At 43.1% G+C, this 20,518-nt stretch overlaps 1 protein-coding gene across 13 annotated transcripts in view; it reads left to right on the top strand.

Annotated features, from left to right (window-relative positions):
- Positions 1–20,518, top strand: part of SVIL (supervillin) — a 211,250-nt gene that overhangs the window by 3,665 nt on the left and 187,067 nt on the right. The window lies entirely within an intron of this gene.

Raw genomic sequence — 20,518 nt, 5'->3', positions numbered from 1 at the left:
ATTACATTCAAATTGCTACGGGTGACTTACAGCACAGCATTAGTCTGGTTGCTATGGGTTACTGACAGCAGATTACATCTAATTGCTACGGGTTACTGACAGCAGAGCATTACATTCCGGTTGCTACGGGTTACTGACAGCAGAGCATTACACTCTGGTTGCTATGGGTTACTGACAGCAGAGCATTAGTCTGGTTGCTACGTATTGTTGAAAGCAAAGCATTACGTTCTGGTTGCTACGGGTTACTGGCAGCAGAGCACTACAATCTGGTTGCTACAGGTTACTGCAGTTGTCACTGTTTTGCATTGCTTATGAATACAGTTTGCTATATAGGTTTACAATCTGTGCCTCTGTATTTTTCCTTTCGGTCTCCTATACCACAGACAGTAGATTAGATAGATCTGTTAATGAGCTTAAAGGGACTTTGCCTCATTAGTGTTAAATATGTCAGAATGCTTAAGCCAGACTTAGTACTGTATCAGTTTTTGTTTTATGTCCGTTTTTTACACGCACTTTTTGCAATCGTTAGATTCATGTGCTCAGGGAGTTGGATGTGCGTTACAATGGAGTGTATATTGTGTTTGCAGTTGGGGCCTGAGCTGTACCCACAGCAGCTATTTGCAGATTCTAGGACAGAGAGAGCGCAGTGATTCCACAAGGGAGCAGTTCATTGCTAATTGCTGTGGGCACCTTGCAGCTGCTCTGAGCTGTGCCCTGCCCTCTCCTGGGTGCTGCTATCTAAAGCCCAATCTACAAGATACGATTCTTTGTGCAATTCGATTACGATTCGATTAAATCTGACCTGTCTGATCGGGATTCAATTCGATTAGCCATTGCAAAACAATGGCAAATTGAATTGAATCGAATCCCGATCGGACATGTCGGATTTAATAGAATCGTAAATAGTCGTAATCGAATCGCACAAAGAATCTTATCGTGTAGATGGGGCTTAATGCCTGGTACACACAATGCAATTTTCCGTTTTGATTGGCGGTCAAATCAATTCCTGACAAGTCCAATTTGATTTCCGATCTCTTCCACCTCCCTATTTGATTTTGTATAGAAGTGTTCACAAAATCAATCAGAAACACAAAAATCCAAAACAAACAAAAATCGGAAATCAGATTGGACTTGTCTGAAATAATCGATTCGGTCGTCAGTCTGACTGAAAATTGCACTGTGTGTACCAGGCATATAAAGGATGTAGATGGTTCTGAGCAAAGGTATAAGATCCAAAGGAGTCCTTGTTGGGCTTCAGGTTAATCTTCATAGTTTTTTTGTTTTGTCTCGCAGCAGAGCCACATAAATGCAACTATTGAGTTGTAAAGCCTAATACACACATCCAATTTTGATTGACCAATCACTGATTGATTTTACTACTGCGTGTAGTATGAGAGCTTACCTACACAATCTGTTCATACTATTCAAAATCTGTTGATCCTTATACCACATGGAAATGGTAAAATCGGCAGTGATTGGACAATGAAAGTTGGGTGTGTGTACCAGGCTTTAGTTCTGTCGTGTAACCTGCTACTAAGAACAAGGTCCTCCTAATCCTGCAGAGGCGAATTATGTTGGGAAAGTGACTATCCTGTATCGCTTTTTTGCATTTAATGTTTGTTTTAAAGAGGCGCCGTAATAACATGTAGTAGAATGTGCGACATTATACCCGATTTTACATGAATTATCCAGGGTTCAGTATCAGAAATGCTTCCTCTATCTACAGGGGTTGAACAAAATAATGGAAACGCCTTGAAAATCAACAAAATATATTTTAATATGGTGTAGGTCCACCTTTTGCGGCAATTACAGCCTCAGTTCTCCGAGGTATTGATTCATACAAATTGTGAATTGTTGCCAAAGAAATGTTAGCCCATTCTTTAATTAAAACGCCCTCCAGTTCTTTTAGAGACGATGGCAGTGGAAATCGACTTCTTACTTGAATCTCTAATAACGACCATAAATGCTCAATAATGTTGAGGTCTGGGGATTGTGGTGGCCAGATGAGATGCTCAGCGTCATTAGAATGTTCCTCGTGCCATTTTTTAACCATTATAGCTGTATGGATTGGGGCATTCTCATCTTGAAAGATGGCATTTACCTCCGGAAACAGTTCTTGAACCATAGGATGAACTTGGTCGCCCAAAATTCCTAAATAGTCTCGGCTGTTAATTCTTCCATGAAGGGAAATTATTAGTCCGGCGGATTTCCAAGAAATAGCACCCCAGATCATCACAGAACCCCCGCCATGTTTTACGGTTGGCAGAAGGCAGTCTAGATGAAATGCTTCTTTCGGCTGTCTCCAAACGTACACTTGGCCGGAGGTCGGAAATAAGGTAAATGATGATTCGTCCGAGAAAATCACATTTTTTTCCACTGCTTGAGGGACCAATTCTAGCACTGCTAGTTGGTCTGAGGCCTAAGGTCCTAGCAGGAAACCTCATAAGGAACAGTGCTCCAATCGCAGCACCCTCTTTCAGCACTAAGCGTTCTGATTGGACAAATAATGTGCGCGTAGTTTACTACAACCTATTGGAAACCTAGCAGTTCATGACGTAACATGTAATAATGGTGCCTATTAAAAGGGTGCCCCTTTCACATCAATACAAACCTTTTCTCTATAGGTGCTAAAGGTATAAAAAGGGTGTTGCGTAAAATATAAAACTATATTGCTTGTTATCTTTACCTTTCATTTCCATCTGAAGTAACAGACATATAGAGGGTGCCATATTTATTTCCTTTTAAACAATACCAGTTACCAGGCAGCCCTGCTGATCTATATAGTTGCAGCAGTGTCTGCATAACACCAGAAACAAGCATGCAGCTAATCTTGTCAGATCTGACAATAATGCCAGAAGCATCTGATCTGCTGCATGCTTGTCCGGGGTCTATGGCTAAAAGTATTAGACAGAGGATCAGCAGGACAGCCAGGCAACTAATGTTGCTTAAAAGGAAATTAATATGGCAGCCTCCATATCCATCTCACTTCAGTTGTCCTTTAAAGAGAAACTCCGACCAAGAATTGAACTTTATCCCAATCAGTAGCTGATACCCCATTTTACATGAGAAATCTATTCCTTTTCACAAACAGACCATCAGAGGGCGCTGTATGGCTGATATTGTGGTGAAACCCCTCCCACAATTTTTTTGAGTACGTACTCTTGGCAGTTTCCTGTCTGGGAACCTTGCTGCATTGTGGGAAATAGCTGTTTACAGCTGTTTCCAACTGCCAAAAAAAGCATGCTGCAGCTACATCACCTGCCAACAGTAAAAATGTCACCATGTAATGTCAGAATGTAAATCGGGGATTTAAAAGATTTTACAATGGGCAAACACTGACTAAATCATTTATACACAATTATTGTAAAAATGAAGCACTTTTTTTTATTACATTATTTTCACTGGAGTTCCTCTTTAAGGCCAACTTCAAGCATTTATTATTTCCTGGTGTTATGTAGGCCCTCAGCAGCAAAGCTTGTTGTAAAACATATATAAAGCATATGAGCAGTTATTGAATAAATCATTAAAGCTTCTGGTCAGGAGTCCTTTAAATGGGCATTTCCTGCAGCAAAAGCTTCCAGTGTTTTAGGCTGTGATTGGTCGAATAAGCACTGTTAACATTTTGTTGGCACCAATCCAGTCGAAACAATCAGAACATTTTCATGAGTTAGGCATCTGCTGCAATATTTTGGAGCATTGGCTGCCTCGATTCTGGCCCTTGTCCACTCCTGGGTCATGTGCCTGCTTGGCCTCTGCCCCTCCCATCCAGGTAGTGATTTACTTTTCTGGGTCATGTGACTGCTTGGCCTCTGCCCCTCCCATCCAGGTAGTTAGCCATCACTTGGATGCCAATTACATCTGCAACTCTTCGTCTCTTGAATGATGTGAGATTATGCCTGTAGCTGAACGTTACTTCTTATAGCATAATGCAGCACTGTACTGTCACTAACCTTAACTGAGAGGGATATGGATATTTCCTTTTAAATAATACTAGTTACTTGGCAATCCTGCTGATATTTGGCTGCTGTAGTGGCTGAGTCACACACCTGAAACAAGCATGCAGTTAATCCAGTCTGACTTCAGTCAGAGCACCTGATCTGCATGCTTGTTAAAGTATTAGAGACACAGGATCAGCTGGAGAGTCGGGCAACTGGTATTATTTTAAAATGCAAAAATCCATCTCCTTCTCAGTTTAGGTTCCCTTTAAGTTTCCCTTCAGAGAACATTCTGTCAGAATTATTTCAGTTTTTGGGTAAGGATGAGAGAGATATAGAACATGGTAGGTATAGGCAGGGGTCACACTAGAGTCCATGGAAAAATAGCTTTTTTTTTTTATGCACAAATCTGTAGTGTTGGCTGACGATAATAGGGATTTGCACACATTGAGCAGTATAAAAGCACCGATGTGAGTATTTTTTTTTTTCTGGGGTGTGAAAAATCACTTTGCTCCCACTGCACTGCGATTCTGCATTGAGAAGGATTATGTACGTTTTTTTGCATGCAATTTTTTTTTTGGCAAGTGTGACCCCAACTTAAAGGAGTCGTCAATCAAAATAAGCCCCCCTTCCTTTCTACTTACCCGGGCTTCCTCCAGCCCCTTGCAGCTGAAATGTCCCACGTCGCAGCTCTGAGCTCAGCCATTGGCCTGGGGGGCCCCACCGGTGCAGAGGCCGACCTTGTGCCGACTTGAGGTCATCTTTACTGCGTCGCTGTAAATCAAGTCCACGTCCGCGGTTTGCTGCACAGGCGCAGAACTACTAGGCCTACGCAGTACACCAGACAACGTGGTCTTGATTGCACCGGCGGGGACCCCTGGCTGGTGGCTGCGAGTGGAGCGGTCAGTGTGGGACATGTCAGTTGCAAGGAGCTGGAGGAAGCCCCAGGTAAGTGGAACTGGGGGAGGGGCTTGTTTTGATTGATGACACCTTTAAGGACCTGTACATACTGGCTGCGTTGTGCTACGTTTTTTCAATTGTAAAGCCTTTTAAGCCTAGTTAAAGAGTCGTGGTGAACTGTACGCAGTGGTGTGATGCAATTTTTAAGAAAATCGCAATCAGTGACTGCACTGCAGCACTTTTCGAGTCCTATGTTTGAAAAATCTCATACAAAAAGTGATGCGATTGCATGGCAGTTTTTTTCGAGGTCCTATTCCAGGAGACCTTGCAACTTCCTGTTAAAGGACTTTTAACCAATCACAAGAAAAACACACACATTAAACGCAAGCAAAAATGCAAACACATTTCAAAAACCCAAGCATGCGATTACGCTTGGCGTTTCTCAGTGTGTACAGGCAATTTGTGTTCACCTGTGCATGGAGGGAGTCTCCGTTCTGATCTGGAAATGGTGCCCTCCCCTTCCTCCCTCACTAAGCTGCTTTCGCAGGCCAACTGTCACTATCTCTAGACATGTCATATTGGTGACAGGATTAGTCTAGTGACAGTAGGCAAAAGCGAGAAGCTTACTGCGGGGAGAGGGGCGGCCACAATCTGACCGAAGCCAGAATCTCACTCCATAAATTGCAAAGGTCCACTTTAAATTGCTGTCAGGACTTTTTCGCTAGGGTATCTTTAACATGTATATTCTATGCTAAATATAATCATTCCTTCTAAAAATAGAAGTTATATTGAGTTATTCAGCGTTATGTGAGGAAATAGGAACTTCCATGATGCTTCACTTCTGCTTAGCTTGGGAATATGCAAATTACTCCTCTGTCCCAGAAATGCTAAATATGCATCCAGAACTGCTGGTGTACACTGTGCGTATAGCCTGTTCATTTTACAGAGTCACACTCATCCCACTTGCAGACAGCTGTTTTGAGCTTAACTGGCCTTCATCAGTGCACGGCATAGATTAATATGGCTCTATGGGTAGGATTTGGGAAATAGATTTGCAGGGCACCTTGTCGAGTCATTGACCATCTCTCCCCTTCACTAGTATGGAGCCCTCACTGTCAGTCCCGCAGCTATAATCCCTCCAATGCATTGGATGCAACAGAGCATGCTGGGAAGGCTTGGAACAGCTACCTTGACAGTTTTCAGCTGTCAGGTCTTTTCAGTGCAGCAGCTGCTGCCACCCAGGTATCCTCAGGCTCTGACCTGGAACCCACTAAAAAGTGCAAAGCGCTATAACAATCTCTATCGATTTCTGATAGCGCTTTGCAAGCGATTTTGGAAGAGATTTCCCAGCTCCTATACAATACATTAGAATGGAAATGCTCCTAAAATGCTGCATGTGCTGAGATTTCCTTAATCTCAATCACTCTAGTGTAATCTGTCCCATCCATTTACATTAGCAGAGTGATTAGGGAAATAGGTTGCGATTGAAAGTGCTCCCTAAACGCTAAAAAAAACCTCTAGTGGGTTCCAGGCCTCTGCTGTTTCCTTCATGTATTGCTGCTGCTGTCTCCCAGCCTTGCTCCGAGATTCACTTTCCGCTGCTGATATCCAATAGGGATCATCAATGATATGCAAATACTTCCAAGTTTATGCAATTTTTTTGTAACTCTTCATGCAAGTATATGCAGCTTGAAAATGGACCAATCAAGTCCAACACAAGTTTAGACTGGTCCAATTTCAAGCTGCATATATTTGCATAAAAATTTGCATACATTTGCATAAACTTGTTAGTATTTGCATATCATTGAGCATCCCTAATATCCAACATCCTTGTTGCAAAGAAATACTTGTATTGGAGGACTCTGCTGACTCGGGGCACACAAATGGGCAGCGGTTGAGCTGAGGTGTCCTAACAAGGGGAACTGGAGATTATTCCAGTCTCAGCAGCATGCTCTGCTTCATACTCTGTTATGGGGTAGACCGAGGGAAAGTGAACGTAATTGGCTTTGCTGCACATTTGCATATGGCCAAATGTAAACCGAGATTTGAGAATTTTTGTATGCATGTAATGTAAACGCTTCTAGGAAAAAATCAATACAGTAGACAAGACAAATAACATTTATATCGCGCTTTTCTCCTGGCGGATTTAAAGCACCAGAGCTGCAGCCACTAAGACTCCCTCTATAGGCAGTAGCAGTGTTAGGGAGACTTGCCTAAGGTCTCCTACTGAATAGGTCCTGGCTTACTGAACAGGCAGAGCCGAGATTCGAACCCTGGTCCTCTGTCAGAGGCAGAGCCCTTAACCCATCCAGCCACAGTAGCAGTATGTAAACTCAGTGCTGCTGCTGCCTATCTTTTTAGGAGCAAAATCAATACTGTACTATTCTTTGTTTTCTTCTGATGCATTCTGTAAAGTCTTGAGGTATGTACACATGCTAGATCGAATTTGGGGAAGGTGGGCAATGACCGCCACTGCCAATAATCTAGCCTATGTACAGAGGGCCCCAATCACCCTCATTTGGCGGTGGGCAATCACCCTGGCGTATCCACTCAGCAAAGCGCTGACCCCGGGCTTTGTTCCCACTTGCCCCCATCTCACTTACTCTGTGGTGCTCCTTATGTGATGCCTCATCGGCCCTCCTCCCCCTGAAAAGGATCAGAACGCGTTGCTAGCCTGGATGCTAGCGTTGTATCTGTACAGCCAACTTAGTCCCTGCTGGGTGGCATGTCTCATACATGTGTACAAGGCTTTACAGTTAAAAAGTACAGTTTGTGTAATTTTCACTTTCCTGATCTGGAAAATTTATAGGAAAGGGAACAGACATGATAGCTTTACATCTCCCCTGCAGATAATCCGTGAGATGCAGATAATTGAGGTCCCTTTTACACTATCCTGTCGTACACCACATCCATCGCAGTATGGCGGGTCCCGTTGTGATGCAATAGCTGCAGTGCGTTGTGCACGTTTGACCTGGAAGTGTGGCATACTATGCTGTGCTATACCACTGCGGTGCAACCTTCCTGGACTAAAGATTCTGCAATTGTACGCCGCATTTTCTGTTAAATGTGATTAGGGAGCGTACACGCATCCAACAGAAAAAAAATCTAAAGGCTCAAACACAAGTTGGATTTTTCTAAACGACCGGTACTTTGGACGTTTGAATGTTTGGTCGATTGGACGTCAAATCGGGCGTGTGTACGGTCGGTCGTTCAGCTGATAAGACTGGATTTGAACGATCCGCTGCCGACCGCACACACCCGATTTGACGTCCAAACGACCGGTCGTTTGCAAACATCTGACGTGTATGTACCTTAACAGAAAATCTAACAGGAAATTGTATGGTGTGTATTACGCATTAGTCTTCAAAATATTTTATTCCTCATATCACAGGGAGGTGGTAAAATTGGCGAATCAGAATTGGACGTGTATGCACCCTGAAGGTGCCCATTAACGGTACATTTTTTTAAAATTTTTTAATCAGATGCCATCTTTCAATGCGATTGTTACGATAAGGGAATTATCAATTATTCCCATATACCGCTTGATTCAGGCATTCTCCATCTTACAATTCGATTGTAAAAATCCAACACTCGAAACAATTACATTTTCAGATCCAATCGACCATAGAATAGTTTTACATCCTTTATAAAACACTGCAGTTCTCTGTACATATACACTGTAAAAATTGCATCAAAAGATAGCATCTGGTGAAAAAATTGTACCGTGTTTGGGCACCTTAAGGGCCTGTTTCCACTAGAGAGAATGTGCATGCGTTTCCTGCATGCAGATTCGCATAGACAATACAAGTGGATGGGACGGTTTCCACTCATACGGGATTCTGTGCGGTTTGTCGTGCAGAAAAAATCTACACGGCAGACCCATCAGAATTTGCACGCCGCACACCTGCACGCGATTCGTCGGTAATGTAACTAAATAGAAAAGCCGCAAGCATTTTAGTCTTGCGGTTTTTCATGCGTTTCTGCGTGCGTTTTCGCTTAAAAACCCATGTTAATGCTTGCCGGCATTTACATGGTTAAAATCACGTTGCACAAACCGCAAGCGATTCCGCGTGAAAATCCGCATAGTAACGGCGACAAAACCGCAACCGCATGCGGATTCGTTGCCACGATTTTCCCGTCTAAATCGCGCCGCACAAGTGGAAATGGGCCCTTAGACTTTCATAGAAGTTGAATCACAATTGTACATTATTATATTGTCATTATGGGCTGTAATTCTGTATGCGGGGAAACAATGTGTGATTGCCTTAAGTACAGAATACCCAAGCGGCTTGGAGTGATCTAAAGCCACCAGGAAAGTGCTTCCGGGACATTAAGAGATACTTTGCATATTCAGTAGTGGTGCATTGTGGGAGACCACAGTTAGGGCTCGTTTCCACTATCGCGAATCCGCATGCGTCCAACGCATGCGGATTCGCACATGGTATGCAAGTGGATGGGTCTGTTTCCACTGTTGCGTTGGTGATGTGCGTTTTTTTCAGCGGTGAAAAAACGCACAAGAGCCAACGATTTCGCCTGAGTGGAATGCATGCGAATCGCATGCAATGTATTTAATAGGGAAATCGCATGCGTTTTCCCCATGCGTTTTTTGCCGCGAATTCGCATAGGTACGATGTAAATTCACACAGGCAACATGGTTAAAATCGCATATACCCTCACCTATGCGAATTCGCATGCGAATTTGCAGCAAAAAACGCATGGGGAATCGCATCCGCATGCTATTTTATCAGCGGTGGAATCCAGGCGATTCCGCACCGCAACAGTGGAAACGAGCCCTTACACACTTAAAATAGAAGGTAATGAGTAGGATGGAGATGCCCAATGTGTGCCATCCTATCCACTACCAGTCAGACCTCCTTTGGAGGTAATAGCTGTGCAGTTTTTCTGGAAAGTCCATCATACTACAGGAGAGCGACCATCCAGTATACAGCAGGACCTGGAGTACCGAGCAGGGACGGTTAATTCCCTGCACGACTATACGGTGGGTGCAGGAACTGCAACCCACCTTTGTGAGTATATATTTGAGTTTATCCTCCCTATACCTGACGATACTGCACCATTGGCCGCCTCGTCACTCCCTACTTATCTCCTAGGTATTCTTGGTCCTGGAAGCCGAATTAAAGTGTTTTAAAATGTAACACCTCCTCCGTCTTCTGACGGCGCCGAAGTTACTCAGTGTGCGCCCAAATCTCTTGCGTGTAATTACAGCGCTCGTATGGTACAGCCTTCAAAAATCATTTTAGTACATCATCCGCAGAACAAATAATCTAACTAGTCCAAGTGAATAATCCATATGTTGGGATATGAAAGCGGTGTATACATTATTATTTTTTAGTATTTGTATATCGCTGACCTCTCCAGCAGCGCTGTACAAAGTATATATTGTGGTCTTGTCATGAACTGTCCCTCAGAGAGGTCACAATGTCACCCCTACCATAGTCATGTTTGTGTATGTGTCATGTAGTACTATATATGTATGGTAGTCTAGTGCCAATTTATGGGGAAGCCAATTAACATATCTGTATGTTTTTGGGGTATGGGAAGAAACTGGAGTGCCTGGAGGAAACCCACACACAAGCAAAACATACAAACTCCTAGCAGATAGTGACCTGGTTGGGATTCAAACCAGGAACCCAGCGCTGCAAGGCGAAAGTGCTTAACACTATGCCACCCTTCTGCCCTGCAGTGTGCACTGCTGCCATGTAGGGCTGTTAATGGGCACAGAACAGGCCAGCGTGCTGCTATGTCCTTCCTCCTGCCAGCAGCATAGAGCTAGTCTTTCCTCCGCTTCATTACCACTGATATGAATGGCTGTGGCGTTGCTCAGTTCTCTTTATCTACAGGCCAGGGCGTCTGCCTTGTGTGCCAGAGTCACAGAGCAGCCTCTGTTGTAAAGTGTCAGCAGTGATTTGTGGGCGCAGCACAATCCTGCTTACTCAGTGCACAGCTAATCTGTGTGTGTGACAGGTGTGTGCGGAATCAGGTGTATGCCAGGAATCTGGCTGCAAGCTGCAATAAAGCTCTTCACTCAAGTGACAGCTGCTAATCATTCACTGGCCTTATTGGAAATGTAGTCAAATGTTTTAAAGAAGCCCTGTCACCTTTCCATTGCTTTTGTGTTAATTGGATTAGTGAAACAATTAATGCAGCATTATACTGCAGATGAAACACCGCTCTCGTATGGGCTGCTTTGCTTCTGTAGTGTGTACTGCGCCAGTAATATGTGCGGGAAGACTGCTGAACTCTCAATTCATATTATACATTGTGGTATTCGCTTTGAAGTAATTAGAAAAAGTTACTTACCTCAGTAGTGGAAAGGTTCCAGATTCTCCTGCAGGCCAATGTTCTGGTAACAAAGCCCTCTATACCTATTTGACTCGGGCCAGTCAAGCTGTTTATTTCCCAGCTGTTCTCCTGACCATATACGAGCATAATCGGACTGGGCATGTGCAAGTAAGGTCTGGGCATGCCCAGTAAAACAGAGTGCTTCTGCACAGAGGGGGGAAAAAAAGTTTTGCATGAGCAGATTCATTCTGCTGGGCATGCGCGAACCTTACTTGCACATGCTCAGTTCACATGCGCTCGTCCACATGCGCCCCCAAACCTGGGCAATCCCTAGAGGTTGTAGGAAAAATAAACTTTTCAATCTGTAGACAGTGGGAATTCTTAGTTAACGTCCACTCTTGTTAGTTCGCTATAAATATTGTATTGACCTCTTAAAGGACCCCTGAACTGAGAGGAGTATGGAGGCCGCCATATTTATCTTTTTAAATGTACCAGTAGCCTGGTTATCCTGCTGATCTCATTAGCTGCAGTAGTGTCTGAATCACACACCTGAAACAAGCAATGCAGCTAATCTAGTCGGACTTCAGTCAGAGCACCTGATCTGCATGCTTGTTCAGGGTCTGTGTCTAAAACTATCAGCAAGACAGCCAGGCAATCTGCATTGTTCAAAAGGAAATACATATGTCATCCTCCAGGGCTCTCTCCCCCTTTTGTGTCTTGGAAATCATTATACATTTTATTAATCATGTTACTTTTATCACTGTCATTTCCACTTTTGTATTCTGTATGCTGTATCATTTTTTGGATTTTGTCACTAATTATGTATGTTGTATATTAGTGTACACTATTGTCTGTATTATGTAACCCATGTTTGTTTCTTACTTTGTACAGCGCCACGGAATATGTTGGCGCTTTATAAATCAATAATAATAATAATAATCCTCCATATCCCTCTCACTTCAAGTGTGCTTTAAAATGGAACCAGCCTAAAACATTATGCTCCAGCCCCTCTTTACCCCCCTGCCTGTCCCTTTCGGCTTTGCCTTTGTTATTAGTATGATAGAGGAACCAGGGCTGTGGAGTCGGTACAAAAATCGGTACTTATCCGTTAGCCGGGCGCATCCTCTAGGTAGCGACAAAACTCCACCAGAGTTACATCTTTCCCTACTATCCATGTCGGCCTGGAGGGGGAATAGTAATTAGCGCTACCTGCCGGATGCGCCCGGCTAACGGATAAGTACCCAAAAATCATCCTCCTCCTCCGTTTATGAAACCACCAACTCTGACTCCAGGTACCCAAAAATACTCCGACTCCTCGGCTCGGACTCCACAACCCTGAGAGGAACTAAAGGAGACCAGATGAGATCCCTTATATTTTTTTCTTCTTTTTGCACGGCTCTGTTTGTATGCCATTCTTCATTTGACTGTATAGTGTGAATTTTCAGACTATTTCACTAATAAATATCAAACACATCTCCAAATGTGCACTTGTTCTTTTGGGCAGGAGTCACACTTGTTAAAATCGTGGGCATGTTTGCTGTAATGCGGATATGCAAGTAAAGCTTTCCTATGGGCCTGCTGTGTTTTCAGGAAACCTCTGCAATTTGTCCATAAGGAAATACCATTTGCACTGGTTCTGGTGATGGTTCTGGTGATGGTTCTGAAACATGCCTAAAGAAGAAACTTAGTTTTGAAAGCTTGCAAGAAATCTTTTACAGTTAGTCATTAAAGGTATCACCTAAACAACATTTGTTATGTCTTTGGACCACTTGCACTACTTTTGCAGTTCCTAATTGACATTGACTGGCTACTGTAAAAAAGCCTGTGTTCCATCGCACACCTTGTGTGGAAAATCGCTAGCAAGGAATCCTCTGCATTTCCCGCAGACATAAGTGTGATCCCTCCCTTATTTTAAATTGAGAAAAGTAGTCCCTTTCCTGCTTGGTGTCATTGTGCACCTCTGCTGAGTTTAGATCAGAGCAGGCAAAGTGGTGTAAGGAGATAAGAGAAGGAATGACTCCAGATAATCTCAGATTCCTATGTGGAGCAGTTCTTGCACTGCAGGGAGCGGAATTTACCTGGGCTGAGACAGGAACTTGCATGGGGCTAATCAGATTTGGAAGGCTGATTAATTACCAGAGAGCCGATTAATTAATCAGCTGTCAGGTTTCATCGGCTAACCTTCCACATCTAGTCGGCCGCAGGCAAAGTTCTGATTTGGTCCAGTGGAGTAGTGAATGCTTTTTGTAAAGTTAGAGAACTTTTGGAATTGAGACCTCGTACCTCTACAAGCAAGGCTGTGGTGTCGGAGTCGGAGCAATTTTGGGTACCTGGAGTTGGAGTCGGTGGTTTCATAAACTGAGTTGGATGATTTTTATACTGACTCCACAGCCCTGCATATAAGGCATGCCACCTGTGTACGAGGCTTGGAAAGAACAGCAGTGCAACACTATGGATTATTGATCAACCACCACATCTGTGCCGATCGATTTTACATTTTCTGTTCTGTCTAATTGACACTTTCAATCGATTTTGGGGCACAATGTAATCCTTCCGATTGGACATGCTGGTGCAATAAATTTCCTGTAGCTTTGACTTGGAAAATAGGTGTATGGGATGGTCTGCTTTAGAGATGCAGTGAATGGAATTGTAGGCCTGTATAGCTGATTATGGAATGAGGAGTTAAATGGCTGATCTGTAACAAGGAAGTAACTGCTACTGATTGCTGTCATTACACTTCAGACTAGAGTTCAGATTCTACACCTTCTGCATTTACAAGGAAGCTGTCGGACAGCTGCATGGAAAGCGAAGGTGCTTCCTGATGCCCTGATGATGGGAAAATCAACTGCATACAGGCATCAGATCAGCTCATCACATTCCACAGGCAGTTGTCCACTTCATTCACCTTTTAGACATCCTGTAATGGAGTCCTGTGTGGAGCGGTCAGTAAGCTGCAGTAGCAATCTTTAACTAGTGTAGATGATGTAAAGATTAATATGGAGGTTTTCAAGTTCTACTTATTGGCTAAGGTGCTCTTGGACTATAAAGGTGCAAATTACAACCCGCATGGTGACACAGCTTTTGAGAAGTAGGTGTAAATTTTATGGTAATTTAAAGGGAACCTGAAGCGAGAAGAATATGGAAGCTGCCATATTTATTTCCTGTTAAACAATACCAGTTGCCTGGTATCCCTGCAGATCTATTTGGCTGCAGAAGCATCTGAATCACACCAGAAACAAGCATGCAGCTAATCCTGTCGGATCGGACAATAATGCCAGAAACACCTGATCTGCTGCATGCTTGTTCAGGGTCTATGGCTAAATGTATCAGAGGATGAGGAACAGCAGGACAGCCAGGCAATATGCATTGTTTAAAAGAAAATATGGCAGCCTCCATATCGCTCTCGCTTCAGTTGCCCTTTAAATAGATTGAAATTGGAGCAATCTGTTTGCTTCAACTCAACGTTTTGCATAAAATTAGTATCAACTTGGAATTATAATTGAATATACCTGCTGCAAATTCTTGCATTTACCATAGAGAACTCTTATTAGCATTCGGTGTAATGTGTGGTTTTCAGGTGCACCGCTGTGTGCATCCTTGTTTGGAAATGCATACAGTTGCATTCAAATGACTGTGTGTGACCCACTGAAAAGAAAAGCCAAATGTACAGAAAACGCATCTAAAAATCTCATGTGCATGCATTTTTTTTTATGCGTTCTTGTTTTTTTTGAGAGGGTTATACTTTGCAGGCAGATGGATGTTGTTTTACCTGACCTGATTCAGGCTAGGTGCACACATGGCTGTGCGCGAAAGGTCGCGTTTCTTGTCATGTGTGTTTTTGTGCATTTTTAGTGCCTTTACGTTTTCCGCGTATGCATTTTCCTAGCGTTTTGCATACTTTTTTTATGCGTATGCATTTTGCATGAGTTTTTCTATTGCATTTTATGTAAATCACTAGGAAGACAGGAAGCTGAAATACATCAGAAAACGATAAAAAAAACTCATATAAAAATGCATACAAAACGCAATAAAGTGCATTACCGTTGTCTTTCATTATGTGCGATTTTTGATGTGTTTTTGAAAATAATGCAACAAAACCAGGGTTTTTTGATGTGGCCCATTGACTACCATTAGCGGCAAAAACACTGCGTTTTCTGTTGTGTTCCTAGCCTCAGTCTTCATCAGTCGCCAGGGCCGCTGTAATGGACTGTTTACATGCTGTCTTGTTGGATGTGTTGGAACAGCTGTCCTTGGTAGATGAATTGACCTGTGTAGCCCACGGCTACAATCACATGGTCCTGCGTTCAACTGTGTCTGTTCCTCTGGGGCTCATCTAGGAAAACTAGGGCAGCGGTAGACTTGGTGACCTGTCAAATTCTGTCTATTGCTGACTGTGACATCAGACATTGATCAGTCACTATTAGCAATAGCAATATCTAATCCTTAATACTTAGCATCATAATAAGGATTCTCTCACACTGCATTTTTTGTCTTTTAAGACATTCGCATCTTGAGGATTTGCACAGACACCCGATTTGTACCTATACCGTTCACTGTACGCGGACACTGCATTTGTGCTTTGTTTACGTTTATACCTGTAATCAGGGATGAGCAGAAACTATGCCAGTGCGAATTTTCGCATCGTAGTTCGTAGGCGAAGTCTCAAAACTACGGGTACGATTTTACGCGAAGCGAAGTACCGTTACGCGTAGTTTATGCCCCTACGTGTAGTTCTCATGTGTATTTGCGAAGTAACCTACGAATGCATTTTTTGCGGCTATTTTTCCGCGTACGATTGTATGCATACAAAATTACGCATTGGAAAGGGGATTGTATGCATAGAAGAGTTACTGGTACAAGCATTTTGCAGAGGAATTCATGCGTACATTTTTATGCATAATGGCATAAGCGTCCGCATGTACTACGCGTAATTGCGTATTTTAACGAGTAGTCTACGAAATGCATACAAAGCAAATATTTGCTTTTGAAGCTGTCGTTTGGCGAAGCGTAATTGGCTGACTACGACCATCCCTGCCTGTAATACCTTTCACTGTAAGCGCACGCCGAATTTGCACTTTGTCTGCATTTTTGCAAATCAATGTTACATTTTTTGTAGATGCATGCATTTTAATGATTATTACGGGGAAAAGTGTAAGCGTACAAATTGTAAAGCCTGGGTTGGGGGTAGGCGGATACACTGGCTTAACTTCCTGCTGCAGATCATTAAGCAGCAACTTCTACAGCACTGTAATGCTGGGTACACACGATGCGTTGTTTTTTCTGTCGATTTTTTCGTCCGATCGATTTCCTATTCTGTTATCTTTTCTTATCTATTTCCATTCACTTCTATAAGAAATCAATCAGAAAAATGATAGAAAATAACATCGGACATGTCGGAAATTATCTATCGAACCATCTATGTAACACAAAATTGTATGGTGTGTATCTAGCATACTACAAAGCTGTTTGTGGGTTCATCCTACTTTCACCAGGGGTCTTCTAGACTCCACAGTAGTGACCCCAGGTTAAACTTTGGCCAATGTGACCAATAGCTACCACTTCTGCCTAGAGTTTAGCATGTACACTGCCCCCCCCCCCCCCCAATCCATCCCAGTGCGTCAGCGTCCCCACTCGCTCCGCCCGCTCTGTGACATGCCTCATGCGCTGCTCCGTGTGTACAAGGCTTTAGCTACTGGAAGTGCAGATGAGCCTCTCTTCTTTGCTGTTGTGTAAGGGTGCTTTGCAAGGAGAGAGGGAGAGACATTGTCACTCTATCCTGTAGGGTGCACCCCAATGTCGAGGACCATGCTGGCTGGTATTGCTCAGGCTTGGCTCAGCTGTCCTGGGAAGTACCATCCTGTATGTATAAAGGCCCATACACACGGTATACAAATGTGTCACCATACAGGCGACGGAGGACAGGTTGTGCAACAATTGCTCTGTGAGTACGCAGCAAACAACAGACTGTCTGCAGACAAGCCCTAGCACAAGCGATCAAATCATCTGATCACTCACAACGTTTGCAGTGCAAACAGTCGCACAATTTAGAGTTGGACAGCTTGGAAGCAGGGGATGATGATCACTTTAAGTGTGTGGCCAGGGCCGGATTTACTATAAGGCACTGTAGGCATGTGCCTACAGGGGCTTGAGGATGAAAAGACGTCCCCCTCCCCGAGCGCCTCCTTCCCTATGCAGATTCCTGATGAGTGTTAATGAGGTTACTCTCCCAGCATTCCACTGACAAGATCTCCCTTCAGTCAGGGGCACTCCCAGCTACCTAATACTGAGATTCCTCTAGCTAACTAATACTAAGGGGCACCTGTAGCTACCTATGATGGGCAAGGGAAGTATGGGAGAAGTGATTGCTGGGACAGCCAGCACCCTTGCTGTGCAGTCTGGTGGGGGTTTTGTAGGTTCAGGTAGGTCCTATAGGCTCCTGTGAGGTAAATCCGGGCCTGACTGTGGCAGACTGCTTCTGTTGTGAGATCACTCAGTATGTTGTCGCGCGTATACAATTATTGCTGGTGCGAATTGTCGCTCAAAGCCGCATGCTAAAGACGTTTGTATGCTGCGCGTATGTACCTTAAAGCGGTTTAAAACCCTGACATAATAATCAATAAAAACACGTGTTCATACTTTTTATATGCCATACGGTTATCATATTTGCATTTGTGCATAATTATTTATTTAGAAGTTATAGGTACCTAAAAGTACAGTTTTTTTGCTTTGTGAGCGGACCTTGCATTTTAATAACTGCTTTTATTCATTCATTCAGGAAAACATGCTTTGACTCTGTGTTGAGCAGCTTCTCCACAGTCCGAGAATGTCACATTCCTCACTTGATACATTTAGGCTACTTACACACCAAGACGTTGCGTTTTAGGGGACGTTATGGTCGCATAACGTGTCCCTAACGCAACGCATGGTGGTGTGGAAGTTGGACGTCAGATTGAGCTGCGTTATGCAGCTCTCAAAGCAGCTGCTCCAGGTTAGTGATAGGAAATCCGGATCTTTTTAAGGATTCTGATCATTTGAATCAGATCATTGAAAAGATCTAGGTCTTTGAACCGAATCATTTGAATCATTTTACTAGGGAAGCAGACTGGGTGAAATGATTAGCAGGACAGGACTTTCCCTGCACTATACATTCTGTATGTTCCTGTTTCTTCCAGACAGACATCCACTGTGAACCGAATCGTTCACTGTGATCTGGATGATTCGACTCACAAAAAAGATCCGGATCAAATAAACGATTCGTTCATGATCTGGACAACAAAACAGTCCTACCACGAGTCTCTGCAGTGCAGTGAATATTAATTAGCCAAGTGGCTGGCCTCCGGAGGAGGAGGGGAGACCTCCTCCTCCAACATTACTGAGCATGTGCAAGCAGTCTAACGTGGCTTAGCCCAGTATAACGTACAGCATGCAGCACTTTGTTTAAACGTGCTGCGTTACTTTGTAACGCAACGTGGGGGCTGTGAACACCACAATTGATTTTACAGTGCTGTGAGTTAGGCTGCGTTACTGGCTGCTGTAACGTGGGACTTTACTGTGAAACCAGCCTTAAATAAACACAAGATAACATTATCTAAAGTTTGGATGTGTCTGCATTTCACTGCACTAAACTTTCAAGCTCTGTGTAACCCTTCCAATGCTGGCCTAGTAAAATAAAATGCTGGATGCATATAATATGCTGTAAATAATGTTTTAGAGCAAAGATGAAATGCAGGGTTATACTCTGCTTTTTTTTTTTTTTTTTTTTTTTTAAGTAATTTCTTATTTTGCTTACAACATTTTTAAAATGTGACAGTAATATGGCTACTCCTGAATTCCTCTTATTTCAGGTTCCCCTGGTTAATACAATTTTACAAATGTAACCAGGTCAGACTGAGAAGTTGTCAGTGTGGCAGTCTAGGGAGATTCTCTCCCTCACAATTCTAATGTAGGAATGGAGGTTACTGAGTTTTCGTCACTCAGAATCCTGTATTGCGACTGGCTGACATTCATTCATCCTCTCAGCTGCTGCACAGCCAGCCACTGGCCCTCATGGGATAAGCTGGCAGAGGGAGGCCTCCTAGCGACTCTCTGGCAAGATGACTGGCTCTGTGTGACGATAGGTGATGAATCAGGGCACAACTGCCACATTCAGTCAGGTCTCCTCTCTGGAATGAGGGATAAAAGCATTCCAGTTACATAATGTAGCTGCAGTTGGCATTTATAGAATATGACAGGCCTGCCTATGTGTAAAAGCAACATTACGCAACTCGGCTCATTTGCAGTATTTTGGGAATAAAAAAAAGGGAAAACTGTAAAATAAAGGCACTTAAACTAGCACACTCAATGATTTCTCCTGCCCACTCAGTTATCTATATTATACAGCCTTTCTAAAGGATTTAGCACTGACAGTAGGTTTGAACTTTACCTAAAACTCTAAAACAATTGTTTCAGCATTAGGCCTTGTACACACTATGCAACTTCATGTGTGATTGACAGGTCAATTGGATCAGTCTCAACATTTCCGATTGTTTTTCTGATAAATTTTCTGCTCGCTTCTGTGCAAAATTGATCAGAAAAGTGATCGTAAATCACATGGGACCTGTTGGAAACTATCGATTCAGCACATCAAGGGAACTAAGCACCTTAAACCCCCCTTACACAGTTTTCTCCTAGTTTCTAATAGCTATAGGAGCTGCCATGTTCCCTCTCCCCCTCTCCCCTTCTAGCTGCCCTTATTTCCAGAGGGAAGGTGTAAAGATAGCATGTGTGACTCCTCTAAACTCTTTGAAGCACAGTGTCCTATCTCCCCACCCTCCCTGCTGATGAAAGCTTTTGTTTACTTTGCTAATGTGTACAATAAAATAATTACATCTGTCTTTATCTTCCGAAGATGTCTGCAGTCAGGAAGGCCCTGCCATTCGCAGAAGTATGCCAATAAAAGCCTCTGCTAAACTTTTACATTTATAAAGAAGAGTTCAAATCTAAGTTTGTTTTTTGTTTTTTTTTTCTTTCTTTTAATGAGCCATATTGTTAGCATACATTTTTAATGTTCTATTCAGATGCCCTGGGTGCTAAAAAATGGTGCCCGATTCCCTTTAAAGTGCGACTGAACTCGCTGATAAATATTTTGTTAGGCTGTCCAATGCTTCATTCCCTGATCATCATTCTCGGGTCCTCGTCTGAAATCCAAGCTAAGCATACAGTGTGTGATAACTGGTCGGGCCAACTATTGAGATTTCCATTAAATCAGAAATTTGATCAAACGCTGAACGGCACCACTGCTAGCTTCTGTCCCGCTCGATTCTGTATATAGCTATGCATCATTCATGAAATAACCAACTTTCCTATGCAAGGTATGATCAATACATTTGATTAAAAAAAAA

Source organism: Hyperolius riggenbachi, chromosome 5 (assembly GCF_040937935.1).
Source record: "Hyperolius riggenbachi isolate aHypRig1 chromosome 5, aHypRig1.pri, whole genome shotgun sequence".
Taxonomy (NCBI): domain Eukaryota; kingdom Metazoa; phylum Chordata; class Amphibia; order Anura; family Hyperoliidae; genus Hyperolius; species Hyperolius riggenbachi.
Note: the sequence above shows the minus strand (reverse complement) of the source record. Positions and strands in the feature narration are given on the sequence as shown.